At 52.0% G+C, this 10,907-nt stretch overlaps 1 long non-coding RNA gene and 1 pseudogene across 1 annotated transcript; one reads left to right on the forward strand and one right to left on the reverse strand.

The window, feature by feature from the left end:
• Positions 1–228: 228 nt before the first annotated feature.
• LOC125977942 (U2 spliceosomal RNA) lies at positions 229–436 on the reverse strand (annotated as a pseudogene).
• Positions 437–7,225: 6,789 nt separating this feature from the next.
• LOC125977318 (uncharacterized) lies at positions 7,226–7,742 on the forward strand. Its single transcript, XR_007484592.2, has 3 exons — positions 7,226–7,286; positions 7,496–7,558; positions 7,632–7,742. It is a non-coding gene; the product is annotated as an uncharacterized lncRNA (long non-coding RNA).
• Positions 7,743–10,907: the final 3,165 nt, after the last annotated feature.

Raw genomic sequence — 10,907 nt, forward strand, 5'->3', positions numbered from 1 at the left:
AGCTGCACTTGGTCGTCCTGCTCCATGCTCCACCACCCGACCGTGACAGTATGAGCCCATCCAGAATCGTGTCATTGCTTGGCTTTTCGATGCATTTGGTGTAACGAGCGCGCTTCGCAGGTGCAGGGCAACATATCTGCTTCCGAGGAAGAGTTTTAAGTTCGGGACTCCTTCTCCTCTGTTTTTTTTTTCTTTTTCTTCATGGTGTCCCTCTTCAGTCCCTCTGACTTGGATTTCCAGGTGAAGTAAAAAATGGCTCGGTCCAATTCTAAAAGCAACTTACTTGCTGGGATGAAAACAGAACTGATTAGTAAAAGCAAGGGTAAAATCACCACTTTTATGGTTAAAATTCTCTCTTCTACGGTCAGCTCTCTTAATCCCCCAAACCCAAGAACAGATACTACACTTGATCTTAGCCAAAAGGCAGAGAAGCGATGGAGTATGCGAGTGAGGGACTCGCTTACAGGCTTCCCCGTCTACCCATTCTCACCAACGGTTTGTTAGAATAGGCCTCTTTGGCACATGTGATTAGCTAGGGAGCTTGAGCTATGCCATTATATCGCTGTAACACTTCTCTTGCTTTATTAGCTTTCTCTACTCTATGAAACCCTTTGCACATATGTAGAAGTCGCTCTCGGTTAAGATGACAAGGTCACACATTATCACACAGGCTAGGCAGTCGCCTCCTTGCAGGAAGGCGGCCAGAGTAGTATAAGAGCAGGAACCTTGGCGCTGGGAGAGGAACCTTCTTCTGCATCTCGCAGAAAGGGCTCCACAGCTGTGCAGCAATCATTTTGGCATACATTAAATAGTTAAACTGTGAAGGCTTTCTCTTGGTAATTACTGTTAGCATATCGAGCATTAAAGATAAAGAACTGGGAACAAACCTAACAGGTTACAGTACGGAACAGAGTGCTGCTCTAATGGGCACTAAAAAATCGGCAAACTTGTCTGATGACTTATTTGTTCACTCTTCTTCATCCGCAGTAATGCATGTAGTAGTTCACGAGGCATATATGTGTCCCCTTTGACCAGTCTCTATCCAAATACACAGTGTAGATACCTATTAAAATGGTAGACCCGATGAACATGAAAGGCAAAGATTGAGAATTTGCCAAGAACTTTCCAGGGTCATCATATGTACAACGGCTGCGCCAAAAAGAGTCAGGCCAGAAGAATAGAGCGGAACTAACACAATATTTGAACGCACGCCTTAGTAGAGACTGAGAGCCTAAATCCAGCGCTTCAGCGACACTACCTACCAACTGCAGTTTCAACATTGAATTTTGTTGACATTTCTAATAAAATGTGAAAGTGGATAAAAAGTCAAAGTCAAAAGTCAAAGTCAGCTTTATTGTCAATTTCTCCACATGCCAAAGACACACAAAGAAACCGAAATTTCGTTCCCCCCTATCCCACGGTGACAAGACATGGCTCACAACAGACAAACAAGTAAAAAAGTATAACAAAAGTGTGCTGAATAAATAATGAATAAATAACACAACAATAAATAAATAAATAAGAGGAGCAGAAAAAAAAGGAGCAAGTGCGCGTACAGCAGACATTCCCGAAAATAGCGCAACAGTGCCGCACGCTACGCAGAAGGGGGTAGCGAGTTCAGGGCCCTAACAGCCTGGAGAAAGAAGCTGTTGGCGAGTCTGGTGGTGCGGGAGCGCAGGCTCCTGTACCTCTTCCCAGAGGGCAGAAGGTCAAACAAAGAGTGAGCCGGGTGACTCACATCTCTGGCAATCGAGGTTGCCTTGCGGGTGAGATGGGAGGTGTAAATGTCTTTCAGGGAGGGGAGCGAAGCACCAATAATCTTACCAGCCGTATTCACTATGCGCTGCAGGGCCTTCAAGTTCTGTTCAGTGCAGTTACCACCCCACACAGCGATGCAACTGGTGAGGACGCTCTCAATGGTCCCACGGTAGAATGTAGACAGGACTGCCTGAGGAGCACATGCACGCCTGAGCTTCCGCAGGAAGTACAGGCGGCGCTGAGCTTTCTTTGCCAGTGACGAGGTGTTTGCGGACCAGGAGAGGTCCTCACTGATGTGCACCCCCAGGAACTTGGTGCAGCTCACCCTCTCCACCACAGCACCGTCAATGATCAGCGGCAGGTGTGTTGTGTGACCCTTCCGGAAGTCAACAATGATTTCCTTGGTCTTCTTGACGTTCAGCAGGAGGTTGTTGTCCCTGCACCACGTGGTCAGAAGGTCAACTTACGACCTGTACCGAGTCTCGTCGCCATTCGTGATGAGACCCACCAGAGTCGTGTCGTCAGCAAACTTCACTATGCGGTTGTCGCTGTAGGTCGCAGTGCAGTCATGCGTCAGCAGGGTGAAGAGCAATGGACTGAGCACGCAGCCCTGGGGGCCCCCCGTGCTCAGCGTGATGCTGGCGGAGATTTTGTCGCCAACACGCACCACCTGAGGCCTCTGACAGAGGAAGTCCAGTATCCAGTTGCAGAGGGAGGTACTGAGGCCCAGCTCGTCGAGTTTGCGGATGAGTCGCTGCGGCACAATGGTGTTGAAGGCAGAGCTGAAGTCCACAAACAGCAACCTCACATATGAGTCCTTTCTCTCCAGGTGGGTGAGGGCCGAGTGGAGGGCAGAGCAGATGGCATCCTCAGAGGACCGCTTGGCACGGTACGCAAACTGGAAAGGGTCAATGGTGGGGGGGAGAACGGACTTGATGTGCTCCATGACCAGCCGCTCAAAGCACTTCATGATGATGGGCGTCAGTGCCACAGGGCGGTAGTCATTGAAGCAGGACGGTGCAGGTTTCTTCGGCACAGGAACGATGGTGGCAGCTTTGAAGCACGAGGGGACGATGGCCTGCTGCAGGGAAACGTTAAAGATGTCCGTGAAGACACCCGACAGCTCCCCAGCGCAGTCCTTCAGCGCTCGACCCGGGATGTTGTCAGGGCCCGCCGCCTTACGGGTGTCAATAGCGGCAAGCGCCCTCCTCACACCGTCGGCAGAGAGGCGCAGGGGCTGCTCGTGTGGGGGGGGAGTGGACTTCAGCGGGCAAGTGCTGTTCTGGGCGTCGAAGCGAGCAAAGAAGCGGTTCAGATCGTTCAGCAGACGGACGTCGCCCTCACAGCTCCTCGGCGCGGGCTTGTAGTCCGTGATGGTCTGAATACCCCGCCAAAGGCTACGTGCGTCCTTGCTGTCCTTGAAGTGGGTGGAGACACTTGGAGAAAGTTGGTTTCTCCACCAGCATCCAGGTTAGTGCTGCCCGACTGAGCTTTGTTCATAATGTAATGAACAATATGAGTGACAGTCAGAATCCAGTTACGAGTTGGAACCGAATGCTTGTTAGCCGATTAGAGGACTTGATGAATTGCTAGCACTGAGCAGCAGAGTGGCGCAGCGGGAGCGTGCTGGGCCCATAACCCAGAGGTGGATAGATCAAAACCATCCTCTGCTGTTTGTCTGGTTTGGACGTTCTTTCAAGTCATGCTTTTGAGAAAAAATGTCGTGCGCATTATCTTTTCCACACGTTGGTTGTGCTGCACCTGGAGGCGGGGCTCGAAGGCGAGCGACTGGTGGCCGGGCCTTCGCCCATGGGGCCCGGCCGGGCACAACCCGAAAAGGAAACGTTGGTCCCCCTTCCCATGGGCTCACCACCTGTGCGAGGGGCCAAAGGGGTCGAGTGCAGTGTGAGCTGGGCGGTGGCCAAAGGCAGGGACCTTGGCGGTCTGATCCCCGGCTGCAGAAGCTAGCTCTTGGGACATGGAATATAACCTCTCTGGCTGGAAAGGAGCCCGAGCTGGTGTGCGAGGCAGAAAAATTCTGACTAGATATAGTCGGACTAGCCTCCACGCACAGTTTGGGTTCCGGTAGAAGCCCTCTCGAGAGGGGCTAGACTCTCTTCCACTCTGGAGTTGCCCACGGTGAGATGTGTCGAGCAGATGTGGTGGGTATACTTATTGCCCCCCCGGCTGGGCGTCTGCACATTGGGGTTCACCCCGGTGAACGAGAGGGTAGCTTCCCTCCGCCTTCAGGTGGGGGGACGGGTCCTGACTGTTGTTTGTGTCTATGCCCACCCTTCTTGGAGTCCCTGGAGGAAGTGCTGGAGAGCGCTCCTTCTGGGGACTCCATCGTTCTACTGGGTGACTTCAATGCTCACGTGGGCAATGGCACCAGGACTTTGTAGTTGTGTCATCAGATTTGCGGCCGCATGTTTTGGACACTCGGGAGAAAAGAGGGGCGGAGCTGTCAACTGATCACCTCCTGGTGGTGGGTTGGCTCCGATGGTGGGGGAAGATGCTGGTCCGACCTGGCAGACCCAAACACTCTGTGAGGGTCTGCTGGGAACGTCTGGCAGAATCTCCTGTCAGGAAGAGCTTCAACTCCCACCTCCGGCAGAGCTTTTCCCACGTCCCGGGGGAGGCGGGGGACATTGAGTCTGAGTGGACCATGTTCCGCGCCTCCATTGTTGAGGCGGCCGACCGAAGCTGTGGCAGTAAGGTCGTTGGTGCCTGTCGTGGCGGCAATCCCCAAACCCGCTGGTGGACACCGGCGGTAAGGGATGCTGTCAAGCTGAAGAAGGAGTCCTATCGGGCCGTTTTGGCCTGCGGGACTCCGGAGGCAGCTGACAGGTACCGGATGGCCAAGCGGAACGCAGCTTCGGCGGCTGCTGAGGCAAAAACCCGGGCGTGGGAGGAGTTTGGTGAGGCCATGGACAATGACTTCCGGACGGCTTCGAGGAAATTCTGGTCCACCATCCGGTGTCTCAGGAGGGGGAAGAAGTGCAACGTCAACACTGTTTATAGTGGGGATGGCGTGCTGCTGACCTCGACTCGGGGCGTCGTGAGTCGGTGGGGAGAATACTTCGAAGACCTCAATTCCACCTAAACGCCTTCCATTGAGGAAGCAGGGCCTGGAGACTCTGAGGCGGATTCTCAAATCTCTGGGGTCGAAGTCACTGAGGTAGTTAAAAAAACTTTTCGGTGGCAAGGCCCCGGGGGTAGATGAGATCCGCCCGGAGTTCTTAAAGGCTCTGGATGTTGTGGGGCTGTCATGGCTGACACGCCTCTACAACATTGCGTGGACATCGGGGACAGTGCCTCTGGATTGGCAGACTGGGGTGGTGGTTCCCCTCTTTAAGAAGGGGGACCGGAGGATGTGTTCCAATTACAGGGGATTCACACTCCTCAGCCTCCCCGGTAAGGTCTCTCCAGGGGTGCTGGAGAGGATGGTCCGTCGGGAGGTCAAACCTCGGATTCAGGAGGAGCTGTGTGGCTTTCGTCCTGGCCGTGGAACAGTGGACCAGCTCTACACCCTCGGCAGGATCCTCGAGGGTGCATGGGAGTTCGCCCAACCAGTCCACATGTGTTTTGTGGACTTGGAGAAGGCGTTCGACCGTGTCCCTCGGGAGGTTCTGAGGAGGGTGCTTCGGGAGTACGGGGTGCCGAGCCAACTGATAAGGGCGGTTTGGTCCCTGTATCACTGATGCCAGAGTCTGGTCCGCATTTCCGGCAGTAAGTCGGATTCGTTCCAAGTGAGGGTTGGACAAAGGCTGCCCTTTGTCACCGATTCTGTTCATAATTTTTATGGACAGAATTTCTAGGCACAGCCGAGGCGTTGAGGGGGTCCAGTTTGGGGACCTCAGCATCGCGTCTCTGCTTTTTGCAGATGACGTGGTGCTGTTGGCTTCTTCAGACCGTGATTTCCAGCTCTCGCTGGAACGGTTCGCAGCCGAGTGTGAAGCGGTCGGGATGACGGTCAGCACCTCCAAATCCGAGTCCATGGTCCTCGATCGGAAAAGGGTGGAATGCACTCTCCGGATCGGGGATGAGATCCTGCCCCAAGTGGAGGAGTTCAAGTATCTTGAAGTCTTGTTCACGAGTGAGGGGGGGATGGAGCGCGAGATCGACAGGCGAATCGGTGCAACGTCGGCAGTAAGGCGGACCCTGTACTGGTCCGTTGTGGTAAAGAGAGAGCTGAGCCAAAAGGCAAAGCTCTCAATTTACCGTTCGATTTACGCTCCTACGCTCACCTATGGTCACGAGCTATGGGTCGTGACCGAAAGAACAAGATCCTGGATACAAGAGGCCAAAATTAGTTTTCTCGGCAGGATGTCTGGGCTCTCCCTTTGAGATAGGGTGAGAAGCTCGGTTATCTGGGAGAGACTCGGAGTAGAGTCGCTACTCCTCCACGTTGAGAGGAGCCAGATGAGGTGGCTCGGGCATCTTATCAGGATTCCTCCTGGACGCCTCCCTGGGGAGGTGTTCCGGGCATGTCCCACCGGTAGGAGACCCCGGGGACGACCCAGGACGTGCTGGAGAGACTATGTCTCTCAGCTGGCCTGGGAACGCCTTGGGATCCCCCGGGATGAGCTGGATGAAGTGGCTGGGGAGAGGGAACTCCGGGAGTCCCTCCCAAAGCTGCTGCCCCCGCGACCCGACCCCGGATAAGCGGAAGAAGATAGATGAATGGATGGATGGTTGTGCTGCATGGAAGTCGACACCCATCCTCAATGCATACAGTTTATGAGGCATATATGTACCTTCTTTCACCATTCTCAGTCCAAATACACAGCGTAGTTACCTACTAAATGGGTACTCCAGGTTAGAATAAAAGGCAAAGATTGCTATTTTGCAAAAACCTTTGAAAGTTCTTGATACTTTAGTGCTGCACTGACAGGATTTGGGCAAAAAGACCAGACCTGAATTGATTCTGTGGTGGGATTTGAACCCACAAGTCAGGAGTGACTGGAGCATAAATAAATAACCGCTTAGAATGCTTGGCCACACTACCTAATTCCTGGGCTAATACATCAAATTTTCTTTACAATGATATTAGAACTTTGGAATCGGAACATAGCTGGTTTCCCCACCAGCAACCAGTCGCGTAACCCGAAGAGGTAGCCCGCCATTTCTGCCAGCGTATTGGCGCCAAACATTCCTCTTCAGCCTGGAATCGGACTCGTCTTTGCGTCGCGGGTGCTTTGTCGCCGGTCTGACTGATTCTGGTACTAGTGCTGTGTTGCATTGGTGTGTGCATGAGGAGGCGGAGCTTCGCTACCGCCAGCTGATGCAAGAATATCAAGCGCTGCAACGAGCCTACGCGCTTCTCGCCCAGACCAGCGGAGGGGACTACGACGCCGAGAAGGAGATCAAGGTGGCGCCCCTTCCCGCAACCCCCGGCCGGGTCGCAGCCTCCCCGTTCTCACCCAGCCTCGGGTGTTCTCTGGTCTGAAAGGAGGAGGATGGTAGAAATGGGTCACTATCAAAGCAGAGTAGCAGATCTGGAGTCAGCGCTAAAGCAACAAGGACAGGTAAGCTCATCAATGAGCACACCTTTTTCTCAGACAAAATAGCTACATTATTCAGTCACTCATTCGTCTGGCATTACTGGACCAACCCCCCCCTGAACGTGGCTGGGAAAATGCGGAGAAAAGCAAATGTCATTTTCCAGTCAACCAAAGAATTTGTGGATGAAAATGACACAACATTCCAAAGCTGTCCACGCGTTTGTCTCTTCTAGAAAGTCAAGTGGGTGGAGGAGAAGCAGCTGCTGCGTCAGAGCAATCAGCAGTTGGCCGAAAAGGTGACGGAAAGAAAGGCGCTGGGCGTCACACCCGTCGGGAAGCCCCGCAGATGAGGTCTGACTGTCTTTTCAGGTCAGGCGGATGGAGGCGGAAGAAGCGCGTCTGAAAGAGCACATCCAGGATATCCGAGACCAAAACTAACTGCTTGAGTTCCGCATCCTGGAGCTGGAGGTGCGAAGACTCGCACAAGCGTGTTGAGGCCAGAGATGTGACAGACGGACGGACGGACGGATGCATGCCTCTGCCTTTCAGGAGAGGGAGTGGCGCTCCCCCGTCTTGAAGTTTCTGCAAGTCCGTTTCCCAGACGGCCTCAGCCCTTTGCAGATCTACTGCGAGGCCGAGGGCGTGAGCGTACGTAAGGCGTCCCTCGCAACCCTAACCTTAACCCGAGGTCCCAGAACACCTTACATTGCTCCTTGCGCCTTTCCCCCGGACATCGTCATCAGTGATCTGATGAAGAAGCTGGACATCCTGGGCGATAACGCCGTAAGTGTATGTCGAACTCCTTATGTTCGCACTCCACGAGACTCGGCGGCTCAAATGTGACTTTTGGAAGGCTTTGCGCTGAAAGAAGCTTGTTGACGCTGTGCCTTTGGGCTCTTGCAGAATCTCACCAACGAGGAGCAGGTGGTCGTGATTCACGCCAGGACCCTTCTCACCCTAGCCGAGAAGGTAACGCGCACGTCCACGCACGCTCTCGCATTCTGCTTATGTGACAGCAGCCTTTCCTCAGTGGTTAGAATACATCAAAGTGACCAAGTCAGCACTTCAACAGAAGATGTTGGACATTGAAAGTGAGAAGGTAGACAGACACGCGACATCAGCCAAGGGGAACTCCGGCAATGTGCCCCAACAATTCTGACCTTGAGCTGTGCTAGGATATGTTCTGTAAGCAGAAGGGCTACCTGGATGAAGAGTTGGACTTCAGGAAGCGTTCCATGAACCAGGCTCATAAGGTAAGCCGCCCTCAAATCTCCCGCCGGACCACTGATGGACGAGGATTGCGGCCCAGAGGATCCTGGAGCTGGAGGCCATGTTGTACGAGGTGCTACCGCAGCGGGACTGCCCCGCCACGGACGGCGAAAAAGCCAGCCACGCTGGCGTGAATGACGTGCTGACGGCGGATCAGAGAGAAGAGCTTAGGAGCGCCGTGGACCAATGGAAGCGAGCCCTGATGTGTGAGTTGAGGGAGCGCGACACTTGCATCCTCCAAGAGAGAATGGATCTGCTGCACAGCGCGCAACAGGTAAGGGCCCAAAGCCAGCCCGGCACTTACTTGCACGCTTACTGGCTTTTGAAGGCCACTTTCCATTTGTCCGTCCTAGAGGAACAAAGAGCTGAAAGAATTCATCGAAGCTCAGAAGAGACAAATCAAACAATTGGAGGAGAAGTTTCTGTTTCTCTTTCTATCCTTCTCCTTGGCCTTCATTCTGTGGCCCTAACACCAGCTGGTGACGTGATGCTTTGGACATCCTTCCGTCTCAGATGCCCAAAACTACTCTTTGCAACATCTGCGGCAATACGGTGTCTTTTCAAAGGTGCAAATAAATCCAGCGTGGGCGGAACACGCACGTCTTCGGTTTTTCCCGCTTTGTTTGTGTGACAGCTGTTGTGAAAATTTTATACAAATAAAGTTGTATAGTACAGGTTTGGCCAAGCCGCAATTCCCGAACCGCATGCGGCTCTTTTATGTTCATATCTACATTTGTGTGTGTGTGTGTGTGTGTGTGGGGGGGGGGGGGGGGTTGTGCGTGTTGGCTTCACTTGAGTTCAATTTGGTATTTTGGTCAAAAGCGCATGTGGTGAAATTCCACAAAGTAGGATGGGCAAACACAATCCAGTAAACTATTAGTGTCAATTGGGCTCTCGAAATGGCAGGGAATAGATGCACAGCAAAACGGAAATATGTAGATGAACACAGGACGTTTTTATCAGAGTGGGAAAGTTTCTATTTTTTGTTGACCGTGATGGCAAACCATTCTGCCTTATATGTCAGACCTCAGCGCATTTCAAAGATTCATATCTTCAGCGCCATGCACTTCAGCTCACTCCATGGCTAACATTGATCAGGCGTCGAACCCGCAACATCATGCTTAAGAGGTGGACATGCTAACCAGTGCGCCATTATGTCAACGCATAATAACTGTAAGTCTACTGATCAAAACAGCGGTTACTATATGACGTCGCTACGTCGTGGTCAAGTGACGCAGACAAGACATCAATGGACGGACCGTCCTCCGAAATTAGAATCCGTGGGCAGAGTTAACTTTTTTAAAAGGGAGTGGGCAGAAGAAATATTTAATTTATTTAAAACTATTTTGAGTGCACACCATCATGCCAATGCATAACAACTGTAAATCTACTAAACAAAACAGCGGTTGCTATATGACATCTGCCACGTTGTGGTCACGTGACAGACGTGACGTCGATGGGCGAAACTTCCGCCGGAATTCAAATCCGCGGGGAGAGTTAACTTGTTTAAAAGGGAGTGGGCAGAAGAATTATTTAATTTATTTAAATCTATTTGGAGTGTGCGCCATTATGTCAATGCATAACAACTGTAAGTCTCCTAAACAAAACAGCGGTTGCTATATGACGTCTGCCACGTCGTGGTCACGTGACGTCGTCGCCTACTTTGCATCCCACCGATCACAGGACTCCTCGGCTGCATAACCATGCCCCCTTCCCAACCAATCGGATTTGCTATACGCGAAAACGACGCCAATGGGCGGGACTTCCGCCAAAATTTAAATCCGTGGGCGTGGCTCGCAACAGGAAGTAGCAAAATGGCGATGTTGACAAAGACACAGCGGATGGTAACATACGACATACGACATACGACTAACGAGAGAAATATTTTTATTTTCTGCTTGCAACTGGACCGTCCAGAGCGTACACGGTAAGTACAACTCATCGTTTTTACAAAGAAGTACTTTTGTTGCCCTGAAAAGCGAGTGAGTGTGGCGTTTGGGGGGAACGTCGAATTTCGACGATTATTTCGACTGGTCAACGGTTGTAAATGATTGCGTTGATTAAAAACTTTATTTAACTCTAATCTTAACTTTGCCGTTTCAGATATGCGGGTATTACACCGCGGAAATTACGTCAATAGGCTGAACTGTCGCCAAAATTCAAATCTGTGGGCGCAATGGCCTTGAGCGAGACAACGGATAAAAACACGACGACTATCAACAGAAATATCTTTTTTTTCTGCTTGCAAGTGGACCGTCTAGAGCGTACACGGTAAGTACAACTCATTGTGTTTAAAAAGATTTACGTTTGTGTAGTTTGCATTGCGTTACATCTGTGAATGTTGGTTGAGGCTAAATGTTAATGTTTAATTTCCTT

This window comes from Syngnathus scovelli, chromosome 11 (assembly GCF_024217435.2).
Source record: "Syngnathus scovelli strain Florida chromosome 11, RoL_Ssco_1.2, whole genome shotgun sequence".
NCBI lineage: Eukaryota > Metazoa > Chordata > Actinopteri > Syngnathiformes > Syngnathidae > Syngnathus > Syngnathus scovelli.